The 22730-nt window shown below is 42.2% G+C and overlaps 1 long non-coding RNA gene across 1 annotated transcript; it reads left to right on the top strand.

Moving 5' to 3' along the window:
* The first annotated feature begins 16284 nt into the window (after nucleotides 1–16284).
* On the top strand, nucleotides 16285–20550 carry LOC133130200 (uncharacterized). Its single transcript, XR_009708922.1, has 3 exons — nucleotides 16285–16537; nucleotides 17267–17460; nucleotides 20268–20550. It is a non-coding gene; the product is annotated as an uncharacterized LOC133130200 (long non-coding RNA).
* Nucleotides 20551–22730: the final 2180 nt, after the last annotated feature.

The following is a 22730-nucleotide window of genomic DNA, read 5'->3' on the forward strand; positions in this document are numbered from 1 at the left end:
GTAATGTTTGTGCCGTCAGGTGATGTGTGCTTGCTCCCATAGTCTTGCATTGCAGCTGACAGTTTGGCATCTAATCCTGAGTGTGTCCGTTTCAGTTGTGCCTGGTATCTGTAGAATGACTCATCGGCTGTAGCAGGGGTGGCCGTCCCTGCTCCAGGAGAGCCACAGGGTGTGCAGGTTTTTGTTGTTACTCAGTACTTCCTTTATGACTTAAAGCAGTTAGTTACACAGTTGACTCACCCCACCTGGGTTCTTGGCTCTGCAGGACCGAGGTTGGCCACCCGTGGGCTGCAGTTTCAGTAAGTGCTAATCTCCCCATCTTCTGTTTGAGCTGTGCCTGCACTGCAGTGGTCTGCTGGTGCAATGGCTGTGCATGCACTGCGGTGGTCTGGTGCCATAGCTGTGCATGCACTGCAGTGGTCTGGTGCCATAGCTGTGCATGCACTGCAGTGGTCTGGTGCCATAGCTGTGCATGCACTGCAGTGGTCTGGTGCCATAGCTGTGCATGCACTGCAGTGGTCTGGTGCCATAGCTGTGCATGCACTGCAGTGGTCTGCTGGTGCAATGGCTGTGCATGCACTGCAGTGGTCTGCTGGTGCCATAGCTGTGCATGCACTGCAGTGGTCTGCTGGTGCCATGGCTGTGGATGCACTGCAGTGGTCTGGTGCCATGGCTGTGCATGCACTGCAGTGCTCTGGTGCCATAGCTGTGCATGCACTGCAGTGCTCTGGTGCCATAGCTGTGCCTGCACTGCAGTGGTCTGGTGCCATGGCTGTGGATGCACTGCAGAGGTCTGGTGCCATAGCTGTGGATGCACTGCAGAGGTCTGGTGCCATAGCTGTGGATGCACTGCAGAGGTCTGGTGCCATGGCTGTGGATGCACTGCAGTGGTCTGGTGCCATAGCTGTGGATGCACTGCAGAGGTCTGGTGCCATAGCTGTGGATGCACTGCAGAGGTCTGGTGCCATAGCTGTGGATGCACTGCAGTGGTCTGGTGCCATAGCTGTGGATGCACTGCAGTGGTCTGGTGCCATAGCTGTGCCTGCACTGCAGTGGTCTGGTGCCATAGCTGTGCCTGCACTGCAGTGGTCTGGTGCCATAGCTGTGCCTGCACTGCAGAGGTCTGGTGCCATAGCTGTGCAGCTCGGCAGGTCGACTGCAGTGGAAGAAAGGAGGCTGCCGGTTAGAAAAGCACAACACGTCGGAACTTGAGGAGGATGGGCTATAACAGCAGAAGACCACGCCGGCTGAGTCTGCCAGAAAGCTGAGTCTGCCGTGGCCGCAGGCTCACCAAAATTGGACAATCCATGGACCCAGTCTGCCTTGTGTCAACAGTCCAGGCTGGTGGCGGTGGTGGTGTCTTGGCACAATTTGGGCCTGTTAATACCATTCCACCTTTGCTTGAATGCCAAAGCCTATTTGAGCATTGTTGCTCAATGTGCATCATCCCTTCATGGCCTCAATGTTCCTACCTTCTAACTTCTTGTGGAATCCATGTCGCAAAAAATTGATATAGTGTTCCTAATAAAGTGCTCAGTGAGTGTCAATGTCTACACTGCTAGCAAGAGGCTTATTGTAAAGGCACACATTGAGCAGCTGTTTTTGGATTATCGCATCATGGAGTGCGGTACGTTGTGTCTGTCCAACAGGCCTGAAGGTGGACATCATAGGACTGGCCCAGCAACAGCCACAGAGAATGTCAATATTGATACTGTTCGCCATTGTGTTCTGCCAGGAAATGCAAAAGCCCTGCATTGTTGTAAACTGATTTGATTTAAAACAAACAATGAAAAAAAAGCTGGCGTGAGGGACAGGCAGCTGAGGGCGAACAGTAAGAAAAGCAGACTTGTTCTTTCTCACAGCCTGCAGACACCCCACATGAAAGTTGGGAAATCGTTGTGCGGTGTTTGCGAAGCAGCCCCTCCGCCCCCGTCCTCTTCCCCCTCCCAACCCTTATTCGTCCTCCCTACCTCGTACCCTATAAAAAAAGCACAATGCTTTGGCTTAACAGCTGCCACCCATTTCCTTGTTTGTTCACAGAGTGTTCCTGACGCTTGTTAAAGATGCTGGCCCTTCTCTTCGTCCAGGGACGAGGAGAAATCTGAGTTCCCAGTCCCCGAGTGCCTGTATAAAGCAAGACAAGTCTGCTCCGGGGCACGTAGGTTGTTTAAGTTAATGTTCTTTAATAAAACCGAAAATAAACGCATAAATTTAAAACATACCATACAGGAATAGGGGATATGTGGGTGTGTGAGAGAGAGGGAGGGCCGGAGAAATGTGCACCATTGACATCTTTAGAGTACAGTGTGTGCTGAACAAGCCATCATGGAGGGTAAGATTAAAGGGCCTTTAATTTGCCCCGTGCTCTCGATGGTCATGCATTGTTCTCATCTCATTCTCATGTCAGCGAACGGAAGTGGAGTGAATGTTTTACATTCTCCTTGGTTGGCTGTTCTGAACTTGTGTGTCTGTCTGGATGGATCGCCGTCTCATTTTGCAATTAAGTCGCCAGTGCAGTGAAAAGGGAAATGAGCATCTTGCCTGCCCTGGTGACTGGATTCTCACCCTTCTGCCTTTGATAATAACATCTGGATTTAGCTAATGTCTTTGTCAGGTTGACTTATATTTGTAATGTTAAATAATGTACATATCTGTGAAATGCCCATAGACTGTAAGGCAAGATTAAAATAGTGCTGACATTTCAATTAACTCATAATAAACCGTCATTGTTCACGAATGGGGGCGGCACAGATGGTGCAGTGAGTAGCACTGCCGCCTCACAGCAAGGAGGTCCTGGGTTCAAATCCCCGTCGGCCGGGGCCTCTCTGTGTGGAGTTTGCATGTTCTCCCTGCGTGGGTTCCCTCCGGGTACTCCGGTTTCCTCCCACAGTCCAAAGACATGCAGGTTAGGCTGATTGGAGAGTCTAAATTGCCCGTAGGTATGAGTGTATGAGTGAATGGTGTGTGTGCCCTGTGATGGACTGGCCACCTGTCCAGGGTGTATTCCTGCCTTTCGCCCAATGTATGCTGGGATAGGCTCCAGCCCCCCTGCGACCCTATTCAGGATAAGCGGGTTAGGATAATGAATTAATGAATGTTCATGACTGGCTTCCCTAAAGTTGAGAGCCCCATGGATAGTATTCAAAAGCACTATATAACCTGTAATAGAACTGGGCACTGAGTGGCTGTCTTTGTAACTGCTACCGTTGCTTTCATTCATAACTTTTCACACCGAGTCCTTTCAATTAACCAAATTGAACTGGATTTACATTAGGAGTTATGGGCATGCAAACTAAAACCTGGGAATGTTTGATGGGACCTTTTGGATACACTCAGGTACCACTGAATGTTTCCACTTTTCTGAAATGGCCGTTCTGCTTCTGTAACCCATCGGACTCAACAGGTGGGTCAAGAGTGGAGAAGGATTGTTGCGACACCTGACATTGTAGTTCCGCATTCAAAATCAAGGACGAAACTCAAAAGAGTGTAGAAGCGAGAAAGGAAAAGATGTAATTCCTTAAGTGTGAGTTCTGTCATAGACATTACATAGCCAGAAGAGAAAGGGAGAAGATGTGGTTTGCGGCTGTGGTGAATCACTGGGGGATAATTTGGTCCAAACGTGGCTTTAGGAATCCAGGCCACAGAGGAAGCCTCTGAGCTGCAGAAGCCTTGGGAGATGGTTATCGTAAAGGCCACGGTCACATCAAACGCGAGCCGTGCTCACCACCGCGCTTTGTATTCCATTACCAAGAAAATACAGACCACTCGGTCTCAGCTGGTGTTTGTCATGTACTGCTGGGAGTCGCATCACCTAAAATATGTTCCAGGAGCTCGCTGACACAGGACTGACTAATTACGTTACGTTCATGAGTCTCCAGAGAGGCTCACGAGAGCCTCCAACCAACCAAGGGATTGGATTAACAGTGTTAGACCTGACTGGCAACATCACAAAAGCACTGGATGGAAGTTAACACATCATGAATATATGCAGATACACATCCTCAACAAGCCGTAGATAACCCGAAAGCTGCAAAAAAAATGCCGTGAGTTGAATGAATTGCATAACAGTTAGGGGTGAGAGGTGAAGCAAACAGTTAAAATGTTAGTAGATACGTCTGTTTCAGAAGATGCTGAGCGACTCTTCTGACCTGCGGGCCGGTACAGACAGCACAGGCAGACGGAGACTGGAAGAGCAGGCGGACGGAGACTGGAAGAGCAGGCAGACGGAGACTGGAAGAGCAGGCAGACGGAGACTGGAAGAGCAGGCAGACGGAGACTGGAAGAGCAGGCGGACGGTGACTGGAAGAGCTGCCACACGGGGGGGGGTGTGCGTGGGGAGGTGGAAATGGCCAGTCACCCTGATGTTGCGGAACAAAGAGATCTGCCTAGTGCGAAAGATTTTAAACAAAATTTGATTTGAGACAAAAGTAACAAACACTTCCTCTGGTACCTTGGCCAGCACCAGGACAATGGGATATTTCAAGGGTTTCTAAGTTTGACTGTCAGGAAGTTATGTAAAAAAAACACAAGTTCATTGTTCAGATTTATTGATGCTATAATCTTTTAACATGCTATTTATATCTCTGATACCCAATTATGAGATGAGTGGACAAAAGAGCTCACCCTTTTTGTTTCATTGTGCTGTGATTCAGCCTTTTGCATGTGGTGCAATGCAGAAGCGATTAATAAATGACCCCATGGGGGAAATTGGGTTGTCTAACAGCCAACATAAAAACAATAGACCTCACAGACGGTAATACATGGAATAAGTAATACATATTAAAAACCAGGGGCCTCTTACACAAAGCAGGATTACTGAGTTAGCTGGATAACCACAGTACGCAGAGTAAAACCCGGATCCCCTCCAAATCTAGAACACGGACTGAAGCAGAAAGAGCTGTGGATTCACTGTGCAGTTATCCTGCAAATGAAGTGGAATAGGCCCCAGCACAACACATCATTAAAACCATCAATAATCTATCAAACAGTATGTCAATCAGTAGGCATTACCATTTTGTTATTAAAATTGCAATAACAGGAGAGATTGAAACCATACAGCCAGGATTGGGCCGAAGGCTAAGAGCACAAAGAAACATGAAAAACACTTGCAAATGCTTCGAGATTAAGTTTTGGTCACATTTTTTAAACGTCTGAGAATGCTGTGGTCTCAAATATATAATGGGCCTCTGAAAGGAAAACCAGATTGCCCAGCAAAAAGCATTCAGATTATGCACAGAAGATGAAAGGATACAGCAGACGCACACACTCACACACACACACACACACACACACACACACACACGCATACACACACACACACACGGACACACACACACACAGTATTGTCCCTTCTTATACTTGTATCCAGGCTGTATAGATGGTAATTGAAGAATGATTGCAAATTGTGGTTTGTAGTGAAGTTGAGGGGTTTTTCAGAAAGGTGGTCGCATTTTATATGGACCAGAGGAGAGAGATAGAAACCGAATCCTGATTGCCCCAAATCCAACCCATTGGCCCCTCTTTTGGTGATGGGTGATTAGAAAGAGGTCTCTTTGCCTAAAAAGGGGGGAGGAGGTTGGTGGGGTGGGGAGCTGTGACTTGCCTCTGCTCTTCTCAGAGCCTGGAACACCCTTGAACACAATGTGATAAAACTATTCTGACTATGCTTTTGTGAATCTCTGAATAAAGGTTTGTAGAGGGGGAGCTAAGAGCGGGTGATATGAGTTATTTACTCGATTTTTATTAGTCAGGCCACTTTCCCGCCAATCCCCCCCTCCCAGAGTTGGCTTGCGTACAAGTAATTACCAAAACTATTGTAAAAGATACAATTAATCACGGATCATGGGTGTGGCAGGAATACAGAGGAAGATAGGCCACGTGTCCTATCAAGGGTTATGCTGGAACTGTGAAAACTTGGGGCGGGAGGGTTACTAACCTAGAGGCACAGACCCAGAGCACTGTAATGAATCTCCCACAGGGAGCCAGAAGGCTGGGAAATGGGTTTCCTGTGACGTCGATCATGTGTTTGATTTGAGCTCTGAGGGGTTAGTGTCGCTCTCAGGGGAGGGAGGATCTTGTACGCCTTCGTTTCCGGTTACCCAACAGCATGGTGTTGGCAGGGAAAGAGCAGGGGGAATAGCTGTGCGGGCTGTTGTAAAGAATTAGTTTTTCTCTTCTCCCCACCCTGAAAGACCCCTTTTTTGTGTGTTCTGGCAGTAGTTTTAAAGGTTGTGTGTGACTTACCGGTTCACTCGAAATCTGGGGAGCCTACACTACAGCCCCTGGGCCAAACAGGCCTGCTGCCAGGTGAAATATCTGTCATAAATGTTGCCAGACAAGAAAAAAAATCAACTGACTAACTTAATTCATTTAAACAGCCCTGATTCAAAAAATAATTCAACTTGGACCTAGACTGATCAATCTAGCTTAGATGAAATTACGCAACATTGCAACCCATGCAACTCTAAAGCCAGGTTAAAAGTATGCCGCAACAGGTAAAAAAACAAAAACAAAACATAACTGTTTACATTAATTTGCTACAGGAAAACCCCTTTGGAGCAATACATGGAACTAGAAGTGAGAATAAAATTCACACTTGATAATCATTTTTCAAAGTGATACGATGATGCCAGCTTCAAACTGTTCCTTGATTAAACCATAAACAATTTCAAAGTCATTTTAATATTATAGTGAAAGGCATTATTTTATACCTTCAGCAGTGGCTTATTTCCAGTGACAGTGAGTCCAGGGTTCATGCTTTATTATATTTTTATAAATATATTTATAATTCTTTGACTCAACAAAGATTTAAGTTAATCCTTTTGGCAGATAACACATTTATGCTATCTTGCTGACATCCACAAATCATCATCACCATGCTCTTTGACCACAGACATAGAATTACAGTAACATGTATTTGAATATGACTGTGAATCCCTACAATTGTTATTTGAACAGGTTTTTTTTTTTCCCTTGTATTAATTTGGTGTTGTACAGAAGCAAGGTAGGTGTGTGTTCTAAAATAATTATGTCATTAAAGTTTGTCTGCCTTAATACTATTTTTTTCTCTTCTCTTTACTGAAGTTGATCTTTTTTCAGACAGTAATCCAGATCAAAAGGTTGTTGAACTGCATCTCAGATATTTCTTTGGGATCATACAATAAATGACATTTTGTGCCATTAAAACCTCATAATATCTTAAATATAATTTGTTGTATAATCTCAATCTCAAGAGCCACCCAACACACTGAAAAGTAACAATCAAAAGGAAATAACAATACCCCCCCCCCCCCCCGATTGATATGTCTTTATAAGCACTATGGGAGATGACCTAGTCTACCTTTATACAGACAAATGATTGAGCAAATGGTTCAACACCCAACCTTTTATGGGAATGAAAAGAGAACAATACCTAACCCCTTAAAAATTCACCAAGCTAAAAAAATGTGGAAAGGGAGGAAAACATTTACTGGATGCCTCAAGTATTGGAAAGAAATCAGATTCTGGTAATCTGTAAAAAAGAAATGCTGTTCATGACTAACAATACCACCATCCGCTGCCCCTAAGAAAAGTGTGCATTTTTTTAAAGCGTGAGCTATTCTCAGATTTCTGTTGAATACCTCCTTCTCCTTTCCCATTTGGGGGAAGAACGAGTCATTCCAAGGAACTGACTTCAAGGTTCAGAGCTGAAAAGGATGTTTTTGAATCTGTCTGCATCACATGAATGTTAGCCTAGGGAAATTAGACATGCCATTATTAAATGAAATGTTGCAAACAATTGTAACACTCTATATTGAGCTGAGTTTATACCAGCTTAACAACACTGTTATTACCTTTGGCCTTTGGATTGTTAATTGTAACCTTCACGAAGCAAGGTTTTATTTTCTGTATGATATTGTAGAGACAAGTCTGTAATGTTTACACTTTTTCCAAAAGTAATTAAAATATGTTTTCATTGGACTGCACTGCTAAAATTGTGTGAGACTGGGACCATATCAGCTGAAATTTCAGAATTATGCTATACTAAGCCCATCTGAACTGGAAACGCTGAATGTGTCCATAAAAACGTATAACTTATAACTTATAAACTTACACTTAAAAACAAATAGAGACCTACAGTATGTACTGGGATGCTGTTGAGGGACTGTTGTTACTCTCTGTTGTTTATAACTGTCCTTAAAGGAATGTGGGGATTCCACATGCATTTCTATGTTTTTATCTTTTTTATTTTTGAAGGAGAACCATATTATTTTAATGTAATCAGTTATATCAAAGCCACAAACACAATAAATGTATTCCATATGGGGTAAAATATGTTTTTGGAAGAATTTGTATTTGCAAGTGAAAAGAAATTAGATTAAATGTTTTGCATCTTGATGCGGTTAGTATTGTTCTCCTGTCTACCTACAGCACTGAGACTGCCTTAAGCCAATTGTGGAATTAAGTAGTGGAAATAAACGTATGATCATACTGCCTACAACTGTGATTAACCAAGGGACGTATTGTACTTACTAATATTGTGCCCAGTGCTTAATTTGTAAAATCACAAAATGCGGTAGCCAGAGTGAACAGGGAGAACAGGGTGTGTCAGGTGACCAAAGGAGTGCATTGACTTGAAATGACTGAATTCATTTTAAATGGGCCTGTCTGCACTGTGTGAAGCATATGTACATATTAAATTATTCATGCCTTTGATGAGGTGCCGGTTATGAGATCAAAGCTCTCACAGTGCCAGCAATCAAAATCCCTGCAGTGTAGACAGAGCTCCTGCCCAAACTAAATACTCATTCCTTAAAGCAAATTCCATGCTTTGTGTTAATCGTAGTCACTACTCTTTGTGCTTTTCGATGTGTTCTTGTCACAGCTGGTGGCATAGCCAGGGCCAGGGCATATGCCTGTGACTATAGCACCCAGCTTGTGCATGCAGTGAGTGCATTCATCGTCTGAGGCACAATACATTTCCTGAGGATGCTTGAGCTCTGCGGTGAACGTGCTGCTGCAGGTGTCCTTTAACACTGAAAACCTGTTAACACTGAGCTGTCACACGGCTTCTCATGTTCAAATGTGGAAAAATGGATCAGCGCATTTCAATGTCAAGGAATGCCCCAGAGAGTACTCTTTCTTTATGTTTTTGGAAAGTATTAGCATACCGACAACCTTGCGCAAGAAGCTAGTTCGTGACTGCTTAGAAGCAGTCTCGAAAATTCATGCCTGTACACACAGAAATCTGTGGCTTGAAGACAAGTACTCTGTAAATAACCCCTGTTAATTGGAAAACTCTCTATATAGGCCATTGTTTGGCATCTTGTATGCATTCATGTATGGTTACTAATCCATATTGTACATATTATATTATTTTTGAAGCCTTTGAAGGGCTCATTGTTTGGAAGACTGCCATTGGGACATGAAACAGGGCCCCTTCATTGGCAGACTGACTATAACCATACAAGGAACTCACTTTTGAGGACAGAATTAAGAAAGCAAGTGAACATGGATAGAAAAGAAGTAATGTACATCTGTACCATCCTTGGCCTTTTAAAATATTGGGCTTGAATAATTTAACATACGATGAGCTCCATATGTCTTGGGACAAAGACATATTATTCTTGATTTGGCTCTGTACTTCCCGTCTCTGACTCTACTCCACTCCACAAGAACTACCCAAGGTCCAATGCACCCCCCCCCCCCATCTGTGAAATATGGTTTTAGGGGTCTTATGGTTTTGGCATATATGGTTGCTACAGATACTGGCCTGCTTGTCTTCATTGATGAAGTAACTGCTGATAGCAGCAGCAGAATTCTGAAGTGTATAGAAGCATCTTATCTGCAGAAGGTCAATCAAATACCTCTCTGGACAACTGCTTCACCTGACAGCAAGACAATGATCCCAAACTAAACTAAAGCAGTAAAATAGTTTCTCAAACCAAATAGTGGAAGATTCTTAAGTCCTTCACTCCGTCTGAATCAAACTGAAGATGTATTTCATGTGTTGAAGAGAAGACTTAAGACATACAAGAAGTAGAAGCTGAAGATGCCTACAGGACAGGCCTGGCAGACCATCACCAGTGAAGATACTCAGCACCTGGTGATGTCTATGTGTGACATACTTCAAACAGTCATAGCGTGCAATGGATATGCAGCAAATTACTAAACATGAATACTTTCATTTACATAACATTAATCTGTCCATAACATTATGGTGGCCTGAGCTGGGGGGATGGTGTATAAAAAGTGTTGTAATTTGTACATGCTGGAATGAAAGTGTATAAAAATGATCTGTCTCAAGTTGAGAATGTGCTCTTTAATCACATGTGAATTGTTTTATTACAAATCTAAAATTGTGGAGTACAGAGCCAAATCAATAAAAAATATGTCTTTGTCCCAAGACATATGGAGCTCATTGTATATCATTCTCAGCTGACTGTGGTACACTAACTGTATGTGACTGACCATTGCATAAGCATTACATCACCTCTCTAATCAGTGCAGCTGATGAGGTGATTTAATCTGTTGCGCATCAGCCTTTGTGAAAATCAAGAAAGAAAAACACAGTAGGGAACAAATATGCTTGGCTTATCAAGTGAATGTGCGCATGTTGAAAGCTGGACTTGAACGGCACCCTGGTGCTTACTAAGCATTGCTCATCATCTGCACTATACACTCCCAGCAATTCTAAGAGAATTCAAAGAGAATATCAAAGAGAGGCACTGTGGTAGAACAGCCTGGCAGGGGAGGCCTTCATGCTTCATTACATCACATCATATCATCACATCATCACATCACATCATACACATCACATGACATTACAGCACATCACATCACGTCACATCACGTCACGTCATGTCATGTCACGTCACATCATACACATCACATCACATCACATCACATCACATCATACACATCACATCACATCACATCACATCACATCACATCACATCACATCACATCACATCACATCATCACATCACATCACATCACATCATCACATCACATCATCACATCATCGCATCGCATCGCATCGCATCGCATCATCACATAATCACATCATCACATCACATCACATCATCACATCACATCACATCACATCACATCACATCACATCACATCATCACATCATATCGATCGCATCACATCACATCATCACATCACATCACATCACATCACATCACATCACATCACATACATCACATCACATCACATCACATCATACACATCACATCACATGACATCATACACATCACATGACATTACATCACATCACATCACGTCACATCACGTCACGTCACGTCACGTCATGTCACGTCACATCATACACATCACATCACATCACATCACATCATACACATCACATCACATCACATACATCACATACATCACATCACATACATCACATCATACACATCACATGACATTACATCATACACATCACATCACATACATCACATCACATACATCACATCATACACATCACATGACATTACATCATACACATCACATCACATCACATCACATCATACACATCACATCACATCACATACATCACATACATCACATCACATACATCACATACATCACATCACATACATCACATCATACACATCACATGACATTACATCATACACATCACATCACATCACATCATACACATCACATGACATTACATCATACACATCACATCACAACATTACATCATAGTTATTTATCTGATGCTGTTATCCAAAGTGACTTACAGTTGATTTTACTAAGCAGGGGCCTACTGGAGCAATATGGGGCTAAGGGCCTTGCTCAAGGGCCAACAGCTGCATATAACTTATTGTGGTTACACTGGGGTTTGAACCACCAACCCAGATAGGCAACTTAACCAATAGCCTATAGGCCTATAATTTAGCCAACCCTCTTATAGTCTATACTCTTAAACCTACAATGTAAGAGAACATAATTGCCTCTACTTGAGCAGCAATAATAGTTGCAAATGAAAGACTAATCAAAACATTTTGAATCTGCATTCTTTTGAAAAAAAAAACCTACTGATGTTCCAATGCTTGTATTATAAGTAATATCTGCATTGTGATGCGCAGAACAGTTATGTCAGATTTCAATGCAATAGAAAGGAATTGTATTTGGCTACCGAGACAGCCATGACAACATTCTAAAATATCTACCTTGTAGACATTCAGTGCATATTCAAAAGCTCTCTGCTGTGATTCACAATACGAGTACCATCTGTCCCCCATTCCATGTTGAGGCGCTAGTGCAGAGGCTCAGACCTGCAGAGATGGGGAGTGGAGCCAGGGTGTTCACCACTCTCTCTGGTCGTCTTTGTTCTTACACCCTGTGGGCATCAGGTGGTATTTTTGGCCATTGTTTCCATTGGGTGTGCAGGAAAAGCTCTTAGGCGTGCCTCCTGGGCATTCAATCAACTGGGAAAACCCTGCATATTTAAGCTACAGGAGAATGCACTGCTTGTGACACAGTTTAGAAGGACAATAGAGTCTACAATGGCATCAAAGGCGATGGGTGGTTCTTATCCTGTTCTGTAGAATCAACGGCCCATCATCCACACCCGCCCCGCCCCACTCAAGATTGGCTGATTTCATACTCAAATTAAAAGGATTTCCTATGAACACAAACGTGCTGAGCAAGGACCTAGTGTACCTTCCTGGAGGCTCTGGAGCTGTACGGATGCCAGCATGTCAGCTCACCCATCACTTCATCTTTCTGGGGTTTTTTATACACTCACCGAGCACTTTATTAGGAACTTTATTACACCTACTTATTCATGTGATTATATAATTAGCCAATTGTGTGGCAGCCGTGTAATGCATACAATCATGTATATACAGGTCAGGAGCAATCATGTAGATACAGGTCAGGAGCTTCAGTTAATCAACCATCAGAATGGGAAAAAATCTAAGTGACTTTGACTGTGGATTGATTGCTGGTGGCAGACAGGGTGTTTAGAGTATCTCAGAAACTGCTGATCTCCTGGGATTTTCATGCTCACTAGTCTCTAGAGTTTGCAAAGAATAGTGCAAAAAACAAACCAAAGAAATCCACTGAGCAGCAGTTCTGCTGACAGAAACGCCTTGTTAATGAGAGACGTCAGAGGAGAAGGGCCAGACTGGTCAAAACTGTCAGGAAGGTGACAATAAGGCAAATAACCACACATTACAACCGTGGTATGCAGAAGAGCATCTCTGAACACACAGTGCATCATAATTCTAAGTGGATAGGCTGCAGCAGTAAAAGTCTAAAAATAAGTGTGATAAATGCCTAATAAAATGCTTGGTGAGTGTATATATTTTTGTCTTTAGAAGGATAAACCACCAAAAGCACAATCTATTCTGTTGGGTGCTTATGGTTAGATTGGGGTGGCAAGTCCTTGCCAGTTCAACCCTGGCTTGTTTGTTTCAATCCCATGACCGCATGCTCAAGTTAGAGAAAGAAGAAAAGAAGAATAAAAAATATCAAGATGAGAAAGTCCAGGCCTCTTTCTTTTTGGAAATGAGATTTGGGGTAAAGCATTGTGTTTTGTTTTTTTTCTAAACCCTTAGCAACAAAGGTATTATTTCTGGTCTGGGTCTCCACTGTGGAAAACGTATTAGTGAATGAGCTCTGCCTGATGGCTGATTGCAGTCTGTGCCTGGTTTCTGTGTTTGACAGGCTCTTGCGGTTTCATAGCCAAATGTGTCAGCCTAACATCAGAAGCAATTAACATGAATTATGCAGTGACTACCTCCAAATTAGTAATAAATGGAGGACAGGGAGTACTATTTACTCCATTCATTTAACCGTTGAAACCAATTTAAAGCCCTTGCTTGTCACAGCAGGGCAATGTGATTGGCTGAAACGAGTGGTTGATGGCACATAGCTGTTGTGATGATTTCTGGGGTTCATAAGGGCTTATTCTCCCTCCACCGACTAGAGTTTGTTGGGATAACAGCATAGCTCTGTCAGCTGTCAGTAAAAGAGTTATTGCTCATTGACAGTAACAGGCTGCTCGTTGTTTGCTATCAGCCTGTTGGATAAGCATACTGTATCTGTCCCTTCACTGGACAGAAGCACCCACACTCAGGAAGGGGAACAGCAGGCATTTGGATTAATAAATCACAGGAGGGTAGCCAGCATTTCAAATAGGAAAATAAATGTGTTGTTCCTCTGAAAAGAACCAACACTTTTTCAATCGTCAGTCAGTAGTCAGAAGAGCTCATGCCTTAGATTTAAAGTAGAGTAGAATTGCTTTCATTGATGGAATGGAATGAGTACGACCTACCTCTGATAGGAACAGTGAAAAAACAGTTTCTGTACCTATCAGGCTGACCAGATGTGCTATTTTCCCCCGACATTTCTAATTTTGAGACCAGATATATCCATTCTGGTGGGATTTCTATAGTTCTCCTTCTGTAGACTTTATATAAACAAGCAAGTAGCCGAGTATTATGTTCAGAGCGGGCATACTAAATCCAATATAACATCACCCTAATCATAAAAAATATATACAAAATAATAACAATAATGATGATAATCATAATAATGATTGTTACCCTCACACAAATGTAAATCCATTTCAGAAGGAAATGTGGCGGGATCATTCCTACACGCTCACCTGTGTGTCAGCGAGTCGTCTCTAGAGAAAAAAGTCATTTCCTTGAAAGGAAAAAATCGTTCCAAAAGCATCACTTTCTTCTGAAGACATTTTTGTTTATTTATTTTTTCATCATGGCTCTGCAGCTCAACTGGGTCACTCAGGACCTCTTCAAAACAAAAGTCCCACATCAGGGCAGCAAAAGTCAGCAGCGCACAGTCCAAACACTTTCTAATAATTTCATTGGCTCATGGATGTTGACCGAGCCCAGACAAAAAGCAGAAAGTGGGACACTTTCAGGAAAAAGCACATCCCTCTCAAGTTATACTGAGAAGGAGGGTTTTTTTAAGAAAACACATGCTGCACAGAAGTAAAAATGCATACTGTAAATCCAGACTGGACTTCAATCATGGTACTGCTCATACAAAATCTGTTTTTTGCCAACATGAAAGTGTGTATCATTGTGATCAGTATATTTAGCTATTTAACCAGTATGTTTGCACTGCATAAAGAATGTATTGTGTATTGAAATGGAACATTCTGCTAACATTTAGCGAAAGACCATGAGCTGTGAGTCAGTTCTCACATTTCTCCATCTTAAATAGGCATACAAATTCAAGCTTTACCGTATTTGAACAAAAGAATGCTAGCTTGTTTACAAAACTTTCAAAACTTGTTTGCCGCAAACATGCATTGTTTTAATATTTTGTTATACTTGTTTCTTCTTTGTTTGTGAAATGTCAGTGTCTTTTCCAGACAATAATATTCATTCATATATTCCACATAGACACCTTTTCCTCATGCACACTTCTTGATAACAGTCTCCATGTGATTACACGTCTTTTCATCATAAACCAGTTTCCATGCGCACGTTTTATAGACGTTTGTTCATTAAACACACCTTCCTTCAGTGAACATCACCGCTGCTGGCTTCCAGCCCAGGGTCCTTGCCAAACCACACAGATTGTACAGTGACAGGAAATGTTTTTAGTCTGTCCTTTCTTTCCTTTGGGGAGTGGGGGGTAGGAATGCAGTGATATTAATGTCTTGTTTTTCTGTTAGCTTTTCCCTTTTTTACACATCTAACTATTGTCCTCGTTGCACCCGATGATGAAAAACACAGTGGCCTTGCCTAAACTTCTGCATCTAAATCTAGCAGCTGTTCTTTATTATTTCCCCAATCTCCCCCCCCCCCCACCTCCTTTCCTTTTTTTGGTTCATTGAGGCATAATTACATTCTGACTTCATCTGAACCTGAGTTTGACCTTGTGATCTCTAGGCACAGACATACCGGCCTCGCTGTGTGAGCTGAGAACACCGTGCTAGCACCATGCTCAAAGAGGACATCAAACACGAGAGAGCTCTGGGCTGCCACGGGATAAACAGTGGTAGCAGACCCCTGGAAATAGCCTCTAAGGTCTCTGCTAACGCCTGTCCCTGGCCTCTGCATACTTCACCACGCTAATTGGAAACGGTTGCTAATCAGTGGCAACTTTTAAAAAATGTCTTCTTTTCCCTTGGAGTGATGTCATGGGTTTTCCAGGCACCCCCTGAGGAGGCCCTTTCCTTGGTTCGACAGAAAGGGTTTCCCCACGTCAGGCCGACATTGCCGTTTCCCTCTTAAACAACAGCCTATTAAAGGAAACCACTCACAGATCCTTTTACCAGATGACTTGTTTTTTTCTCCCGTGGGTGGTGAGCACTGTGTAGCCTTAATGGCAGGGAAGACCTGACCATGTTTTAGTCATGTTACTGAAGATAGCACAAATATTTTACTGCTTCTTTTTTTTTTTTACTTGATTCCAGTTGTTATATTTCATTACGATCATTTAGTGGAGCTTTTATCCAGTGAAACATACAAAGCCATGCGTTTAAGAGTGCACAGGAAAATGGAGCTACAACAACATAAACAAGTCTAAAAAAGCACCGGTGAAGTCAACTGCTGTGATGCAGGTATTTATCCAAATAGCCTCTAATTTACTAAAACATTTAAGTGTGCTTGCTTAAGAGTTCATATTAGTAATTCTCATATCAAATGCATCTAAATTGAATTTTTTGTTTATGGTGTTCCACCCACAAGCCACGCTATTACTTTCAAAATCTGGAAAGAAATTGGCTGTTGCCAACACAGAGAAATGATATGGAAAGTAACAGTTGTGTAGTGTAGCAATTATGACACAATTTTCCCCAACCATCACCACTATTACACAGAGCTGTTCCCTACTGGGCTTACTGTTCTGAGGTTGACGGAAATATGAAAGGAATCAGACTTGTATGGATATTAAATCCAGTATGTTACATTTTTCTCTTAAAATGTAATCCTAATCAAGATTTGTTTTATGATACAATGGTTACTTGTTCTCCTGCTAAAACACTTGGTTGGATGTGTAAAGATGTGTAAGAAAATAACTTGACAGATAATTTCATGAAAATTACACGCTGGCACACCAGTGAAAACACCAACTGACACCAAGACAAGTCCACAGGCAGCCACCCCTGCTGACGCCTCCAGGCCCCTGGAGGCCCCTGTACGCCACCTTCATTTTAATCACTGCATCTCCATCATTCATCAGGGTCTGTGAATTAAGCTCAGAGCAAAGCTGCAAAAACAAGTGGCTTAATAAACAATCATTTGGAAAATGTATTCCTTGACAATCTGGGCACTGTATTTTCTGTTAAAAGCGCTGAAGGTCGGCCAGAGCGCAGCCCAAATGGACTGGGATGCTGTGACCGACCTCTGGAAGGCTGTCATCCAATGTCTTCCTTTACTCGTCTGTTGGCAACCATCCATTGCGCGAAAAATGAGGTCAGCTGCTTCCAAAAGGATGAATTCATTATTGCTGGAGGACTTCTTTGGATTCGCAGACACAAACAAGGTTGATATACCCCTGATTCATATCATCTGGGCCTGAAGTTTGGCGGGCCCCAAGCCATCTCTGTACTGCATGGCATTGTGCTTAACAAAAGCGTGTGTTCATTTCTCTTTACTCAGGATCACATACTGGCTGTACAAAACGACTGCGGGTAACTGAGGATACAGGCCGTTTCAAAGGGAACGGGCCTCCTTTTCTATAAGGGTCTGTGGTCAACGGGAAGACGGCCAGGAGTCGGATTTTGGAATCAAGGCTTTTGGGAGAATTCGTTTATTTCCAAATGTTCCCTTAATTTGCCCCACATTATGTTTCCATTGGAATAAGGAAATAAACATGATGCATGCATATGTTACACCAATTTACACATCTTGCGAAGCAGCACAGGCTATTTAGTGGTATTTTTTTTGCTGGTGATCGTCATTAAATAGAAACAGACATCATTCAGTCGACTGTGTGGGGCAGGGATGGGGGTGCACTGGGGGCTAAAATAACATGCTGCAAACACTCACTTGCGGTTGCCAAAGCTGGCAGTATTTACCTTGCTGTCACCGTTTACCGTTAAACATGTTGGATCCCTCTGAATGACTCAACTCATCTTGTTCCAGGTTCTATTCACGCGCCATAAATCAGCACTCTTAGATAAAACTGTCTCTCTGTAAGGGCCAGACTGTTAGAGTTTACAGTAAAAAGATTGAAAACGTTAGTTTTTTTTTTTTCAAGAAAATGAAAAAAAAATTTTAGCGTTTGCCTTCGTTTTCAACATTGGGTCACACGAAGGTCTTGCCTTTAATGGCAGATGGATGGGATCTTTAAATGGCCACCTGACATCATGTCTTTTCAAACTTCATGAGCTGTTAGAACAGTAACAACATTATTCCAGTCTTCAGCACATCCCTCTTGAACATGTCTTTACTACCACAAAGTCCGGTAATATTAACTAGCAGATTCTTTGAATTTTTTGTTGTATGTGTCCGGTATGGAAATGCTGGTACTGAGCTGAGGCGGGGAGGGGTCAATGGGAGTTAAGTTAAGAATGGGGGTGGGGGGGGGGGGGGGGGGTGGGTCAGTATTTCTGGGGTTACCTCTCCAAATCAAAGGGGGTTGCACAATTCTAAACTTAATTGCGCTGAAAAAACCCACAAACAGTGCGTCAAAAAAGAGGGAGAGAAAGAGAGAGAAAAACGACTTTTTGCCTCATTAGTTTCAAGTGAAACCAGATTGAAGGAAAGTCTGAGAGGTGGGGGTTGTAGGGAAAGGAAACACTTAACATAACCCAGAGAAGAATCATTTTTTCAACACACACATAGGTACATGCACACACACACACACAGACACACACACGCACACCCACACACGTGTATGCACGCCCCCTCACACTCACAAATGTGGTCAAGACACATTTACAATGTCTGCCGGTGCAAAAACATTGCATTTACAACAGCAGTGGACCCTTAGGAAAGATGATGCAAGGGTGTTCAGTGGGCGGTGTATGTCAGTGGACTGCCGAACAGACCAAACAGATTGTGCAAATGGCATTATCCTCCTCCAGTCTGCCTCAACATCCATCTCCTTTTTTCTGAAATCGCACAGAAATGTTTTATGAAACCCAGAAGACTAATGTGAAAATAGTCACTTCCTAGGCAGTAGAGTTTGAGTGTAACTGTTTCCACACAGCCACAGCTGGGGAATAAAGGCCTTTTTTCTGTCTTCTGCCATGCGAACATTAACCAGGCGGCAAGAGTTTGTAACTAAGTATCTGAAAGGACACTATTTTCATCGCCCCACTCCGTGCCTTTAATCCATATTTATCTTTCACGACAGAGGAAATTAAGAGATTTCTGTTGTTTTGTGTCCCCTCTCCTTCGGGAGCTGCAAAATCCTCCTTTTGAAATGTATTGGTTTTGCATGTTGATCTATACTTACATTTCTGCTTGCAACTTTAGTTAGGGCTTCCAGGAAACAAAATGATCCGTTAATTCTTCCATCTAGGCTTTTTGAGGGAAACTGATTGCATTTTATCTACTTAATAGTATAGATAATATTATCTTTGGTTCTCACATTTACACATTCTCACAATTTCTCTTTAAACAAATTTGCATCAAGCCCTTTTGGCTCTTTCTTTTGTCAGCTTCTTTAGAGGATTTCCTCAAAATCCAGGCTATTTCTCCATTGAATCCATGAATAGCAGTTAAATTATTCCATTATGTGACAAGTATGCCCATCAAGCCCTTTCTGGGTACCCAAGAGATGTATTTAGATGTATTCAGATGTACCCAAAAATGTTTCCATTTAACTCACATGATTGGGGGTTATGGACTAAGTGTGAACTAACTCAAATTTAAGACAGTGGGAGAGTGGGGAATATTATTTATATTGGGTGGAAAGACCAAAAGGTAATGGGATGAGTTTTATCTTCAATCAATTCTAAAAACTTTGGGTCTAAAACTTGGGACAGTTTGGTCCTGATATGTGCACACCTGATCTCCCCAGGTGCCAGGGTTTCTACTATGTCAAGTCAAAGCTGTTATATTCAGAAAGATAAACTTCTCACATATTCCAGGTTGAGAGGTGCATATGGTGACTCAAATCAGTTGCTAAAAACAGGGTCACACGTCGTAGCTGAATCACTCTTAGAGGCTTCAAAAAATTCAGTAGCTATGAAAGGTCAGCGTATATCCCCTGCTGGATATCTTCCGATTGCGAAGGGAAGTAAGCATGATGTGTCTTTCATCTGCTGCATTAAGTTTCCTTGGCCGACCACTGTGTCTATGGTCCTCAACATTGCCCGTTTCTTTGTGCTTCTTTAACAGAACTTGGACAGCATACCTGGAAACCCCTGTCTGCCTTGAAATTTCTGCCTGGGAGAGACCTTGCTGATGCAGTATAACTACCTTGTGTCTTGTTGCTGTGCTCAGTCTTGCCATGGTGTATGACTTCTGACATTAAACTGTCTTCAGTAACCTCACCTTGGAAGCAGAGTTTGGCTGTTCCTCACCCAGTTTTAACCCTCCTATGCAGCTGTTTCTGTTTCGTTAATGATTGTGTTTCAACCTACATATTTATGATCATTGGCTCCTGTTTGGTATAATTGGTTAATCACACACCTGACTATATGCCTTCAAAATCCTTGACTTGTACCTAAAATAATTGATACTGGTTTTAAGGCAAAGGGTGGTCACACCAAATATTGATTTGATTTAGATTTTTCTTCTGTTCACTCACTTTGCATTTTGTTAATTGATAAAAATAAACTATTAACATTTCTATTTTTGAAAGCATTCTTACTTTACAGCATTTTTTCACACCTGCCGTACATGTTTGCACAATACTGTACAACACATTCTATGTGAAAAGACAACCTTATATACAAATGATATACAGAAATCAGATGTGTCAACCATATCTGATATGTGTATAAATAAGGCCTTGGTGCCACACAGTTCAATCCAGATCTGAAACTAAGCTCTAAGTGTTTTGATTGTTCTTCCAATTTTGACATTGGTAATTATTTTCCATTTGGTAGTTGGTTCTGAATATTATATTTATCCATGTTTTATTGTTTATTGTTCACTTTATTGTTTATTGTTCACCCCCCCCCCCCCCCCCCAGTTTGGATCTCCATTACTATTTATCCATGGTCACAAACAAACACCAAATCCTGCCAAGTGTATTCATAACCTTACAGGCTAGCATCAGTGATCAGTTAGTTGCACCATATTGCTCTGAAATCCTTGCCAAGTCCTAAGGTGGTGAACACACACTATGATTACCTGATTACCTGATTTAAAACGTATGTCATGAGTCAGCCCAACTTACTCAATGCTTGAGTAGCTGCACTTGCACTAGTATGGGGGAACAGAAATCCTCTCTTAACCCAGACATTGTTCTTAACCTGATTTAATTTATTTTGCTCACTTTATTTTGCTCAACAGGTACCAGGTGTACTGGGTTGTCTTGGATTGTAACTGTAACATACAATTTAACTGATAACACAAAGATTCAATTCTAATCAATTCAATCTTTTACCTTCCGTCCTTTAATTGTATACTGTGCATGCAAAAAACACAAAAGCTAGCAAACTATCTTCAGTTAAATTAAAATGTTTTCTTGATTAGTTGATATTACTTGAATTTGGGGACAGCAGAAAGATTTCCAGCTGTTGCCACTGGTATACAAAGTTAGACCATCTAAAGGTGAATTCAGTCTGTTCTTCTGGGAGCTGTAGGGTCAGTAATAAAATCAGAGTCAAACCATTTGAGGCTATTCATGTCTCATTCTGTCTCCATGAATTTTCAAATCCAACTGGAATTTATCTATAGCTTCATGGAATGTATCGAGTTTGTTTTGCATAGTTGTAAGTTATTTTTATATGGGGAATATAAAAATATTCTTTTGGGGATGCTGTGCTGTTTAGGAATTAGAAGAAACATTGCAGAAACCAGAGAGACAGAGGTCAACAAAAACATTCAGGGTGGAGGTTGACGGGGCCATGAGACACTTCCAGCTGAAGAAGCAATGACTGCCTTCATTTCCTAGAATTCACAATGACTGCAGAGGTCTGCATCTGCTGGGGTCTGCTCTCTTTTGCAGGATTAAAAAAAAGTACATTAGTTGATAAAGCATCTGGCAATGTTGTTAGCCATGACTGCAGTGGTGGGGGCTTGTTTGGAGGTACCTGTCAGATGACTGATAGTCGACCAGGCTCTTCTGCATGAGCGTTTATGTTTTCGGGTCACTTTCAACCCATTTGTCTCATCTCTGTTTGTGGAAGTAGACAAGGACTGTTTGGCAATATTCTTGGGCTTCCTGGGGAGTTGGGAAGCAGATTGGTTGAATCCATCCTGCCAAAGCTAATACAACTCAAAGCCTACATTGCCACAGCCCACTCAGAATACCCAGACTTCTCAATCCCACTCTCCTCCACCACCTTCACTCCACCTACAAAAAACATTCCCCGGATACATCGACCACAAATATCTTTTGCAATCTGACCAGGATTTCTTCTGACCAGATATTTTGAGTCTACCGCAACTTCAGTCAAATGGGCATCACACAATCATGTCAGGTGGTACTCTATTACTTACAGTGAACTGCTCAATTTTAGCTTCAGTAGGGCTTGTAGAGTGATTAATTTACATTGTAGCTGCATGTATGTACAGTATAGTATTCTTAGTATTCGACCTGTCCCCCTACCATACAGTACACTATTTATGTTTTAGTCTTTAGCATGGCATTCATGATATCTACCTTTTGCATTTTAGCATTTTTGTGCA

Source organism: Conger conger, chromosome 6 (assembly GCF_963514075.1).
Source record: "Conger conger chromosome 6, fConCon1.1, whole genome shotgun sequence".
NCBI classification, from domain to species: domain Eukaryota; kingdom Metazoa; phylum Chordata; class Actinopteri; order Anguilliformes; family Congridae; genus Conger; species Conger conger.